Below are 3,504 nucleotides of genomic sequence, written 5' to 3'. Positions count from 1 at the left end.
GTTTTTATTAAAGAGACTACCTGACGGCCAAGGAGTAGGTACTGGGCAGAAAGGTGGGGTGGGCTCAGGCACTGGAGATTCAAAGGCATAGGAGACCCATTCCTGGCAGTGGCTGAAGAGATACCCAAGGGTGAGCTTTCAGGCTGGGGCAACCAGCTGGTTCTGCAGGGGGTGAGGGGTAAACTGGGCTGTTGCCACTCTGACTTGTCTACCTAGATCATCCTCTGGTTCTGATCTTGTTCATTGCCTTCCTTGTCTGCCTCATTGGCCTCTCCAGCTTCTGGTGACTGCTGGTAGTCATCCACTGCATCCATGTCCTGCAGGTCCTCCTTGTCCTCTGAGTCCTCTTTACTGTCCTTATCATCATCTCCATTCTCATTTTCCTTGTCATCATAGTGCTCTCAGGATAGTTCATGAATAGGTACCAGGTTGTCATCTCTGTCTGTGATGCTCTGGAGTCAGGTCCAATGATCTTGTTCTTGCTGTTGCTATAGCTCCATCTCGTCCACGCAGAGCCAATCCAGATCAAACCAAAGTGCTCAGTCACATGGGGGAAGAGTGAGGGAAACAAGATGGACATGGCTCCTAGACTGGGGTAAAGGGTCAGGGGAATCCAGCTTTCAGATGTGTTTAGTCTGGGCTTTTATTGGGTTATGGTACAATTTGGGGATGGGATGCAGTAGAAAATAGGAGGCAACTAGCTCTTAAGTCTTGGCTCCTCCACTTACTGGCTGTTTGACCTTGGCCAAGTCACTGAACCCCTCTAAGCCTCAGTTTCCTTATCACACCAGGAGGCAGCAGCTGGCTGTCAGATCATTTTTTTAAAGATTTTATTTATTTATTTGACAGAGAGAGAGAGAGAGAGAGAGAGAGATCACAAGTAGGCAGAGAGGCAGGCAGAGGGGGCAGGGGAAGCAGGCTCCTGCGGAGCAGAGATCCCGATGCAGGGCTCAATCCCAGGACCCTGGGATCACGACCTGAGCCGAAGGCAGAGGCCTAACCCACTGAGCCACCCAGGCGCCCCTATCAGATCATTTTTAATAATACAATAATCATGCACAAACCCTTGACCTAGAACAAACGTTAGGACCTCGACAATAATCTACATCTTATCAGTTGACCACTCTCTCCTCCAGTGAACCCATCCCCCTGCCTCCCCATGCCCCAGGAGCTTTATCTTGTGTTCTATAGTCATCATTTTCTTGTTTTTCTTTTCATTTAACTTTACTGAATCTATAAGTACTCTTAAAAAGGATGCCTAAACATTTTTAGATTTTTTAATATCACAAAAATGTATAATGCTGTTTGAAATCTTTCGGGGTTTCCTCTCTTGTGTTCAGTAGTATATGGCTAATGTAGAGCCGTACTGGTGAATGTTGGGTCGTTCATTGATTTGATTATGTATACTGTATATGTTCATTGATTTGATACTGTATTACTGTTCATTCATGTTTGGATGGTTTGTAAGTTTTTGCTTTTGTGACTCTTGCCACTAGGAACACTGTTTACATGCCTCCAGCTGTATGCGTGTAAGAATTACTCTCAGATATATCCTAGAAGAAGTCATCTTCAACTTAGAAGGTAGTAAGAAATGTTCTCCAAAGTCGTTATGAGACAGGGAAATGGAATGACTCCATAAAAATCTGTGTTTTTTTTTCCTTTTCTTGTTCCTATTCTTGCCAGGACCTGTACTCCCCCACCCCACCATACACATGCATCATAATGCACATAGTGTTGTCTTTCTTGTAAGAGACAAGGAGTGAGTGATTTCTTTAGAACAGATAACATCTAAGGAGGGACCAAGTGAGAATGACAAGGTGAAGCCATCATATGTATATTCCAGACCACCCATGCTAGACATCTCCATACCAAGGTTCTCTGGCTCCGAGGAATAACACCTGGGCCAACATCTTTGTTCTAACCAGTTCCTGGATGCCTGAGAGGACACATACCCAAGACTGCCATCCTCAATAAAAATCCCAGATCCTGAACATAGACAGGACTCCCTGCTTTCCTTTCTGGGTCTCCGGGACACTCTTTGTGTACCCGCAGTCTCTCTATACCTTCAGTAAAGTCTGCTTTTGAATCCTGCTGGCTCATGTTTGATTTCTATCCTGTGCACAGCCAGAGACCCTCTTGGCTGGTCTTGTGGGATGCCCTTCAGGTCCTTGGACTGGCCAGCCAACATTGATTATGCCAATTTATATTCCTACCAGCAGCACATAAGACATTTCTTTGCACTGTAGTTGCCTGTAGCTAGGTAATTAATCTGTATTCTAGACTATTCTACAAGCCACTTGAGGATAAGATAATATCTTTAGAAAGATCAAGAGTATGGGGTCTAGGACTGACTTCTACTTCCTTCCTCATTAGCCATGTGACCTTGAACAAATTCATTCATTCAACAATTATTCACTAAACATCTACTATGTGCTGAAGACATGGAAATAAACAAGATAAAGTCCCTGTTCCCAAGGAGTCTACATGCCAGTAGGGAGAAGCAGATAATAAAGGAGTTAATAGTAATTTCATACAATGAGATGTCCTATGAAGAAAGGAAAGTCATGATTTGCTAAAGAGTGACTGAGTGGGGAGCTACATTAGTGCAAGTAGGTAGGGGAGGATCACCTGTGTGGAGGGGACCTCAGAGCTCAGATCTGAATGACAAGAAGGAGGCAGCCCAGTGAAGATGTGGATGGGTGGAGCTGGAGAAAGAGGGCACAGCAAATGCAGAGGTTCTCAGGTGAGACTGCTCCAAGGCGAGGATGTGGCAAAAGGGGAACCCTCTTAACACTCTTGGTGGGAAGGCAAGCTGGTGCAGTCACTGTGGAAAACACTATGGCGGTTCCTCGGAAAGTTAAAAATAGAACTTACCCTACAACCCAGCGCTACTAGGGATTTACCCAAAGGACACAAACATGGTGATCTGAAGGGGAAACTGCACCCCAATGTTTACAGCAGCAGTGTCCACAATAGCTAAACTGTGGAAGGAGCCCAGATCGACAGAGGAATGGATAAAAAAAGATGTGGTGTCTGTATGCAATGGAATATTACTCAGCCATCACAAAGAATGACATCTTGCCATTTACAATGATGTGGATAGAACTAGAGGGTATTACGCTAAGCGAGATAAGTCAGAGAAAGACAAATACCATATGATCTCATTCATATGTGGCATTTAAGAAATAAAACAGGTGAACACAGAGAAAGGGAAGGGAAAATAAAAAAGATAAAAACAGGGAGGCAAACCGTAAGACACTCTTGACTCTTGGAAATAAACTGAGGGTTTCTAGAGGGGAGGTGGGTAGAACTGGGTGATGGGCATTAAGGAAGGCACTCAATGTACTGAGCACTGGGTATTATATGCAACTGATGAATCACTGTACTCTATCTCTGAGACTACCAATACCCTATATGTTAATGAACTGAATTTAAATTAAAAGTTGTAAAACAAAACAAAAAAAAGGGAACACAGGGAAGGGTGTGGCAGGGGAAGCTTGAGGC

The 3,504-nt window shown here is 44.3% G+C and overlaps 1 pseudogene; it reads right to left on the bottom strand.

The window, feature by feature from the left end:
* Positions 1-212: 212 nt before the first annotated feature.
* Positions 213-586, bottom strand: LOC116599329 (annotated as a pseudogene).
* Positions 587-3,504: the final 2,918 nt, after the last annotated feature.

Source organism: Mustela erminea, chromosome 9, assembly GCF_009829155.1.
Source record: "Mustela erminea isolate mMusErm1 chromosome 9, mMusErm1.Pri, whole genome shotgun sequence".
NCBI classification, from domain to species: Eukaryota; Metazoa; Chordata; class Mammalia; order Carnivora; family Mustelidae; genus Mustela; species Mustela erminea.
This window is presented reverse-complemented; position numbering and strand designations above follow the sequence as displayed.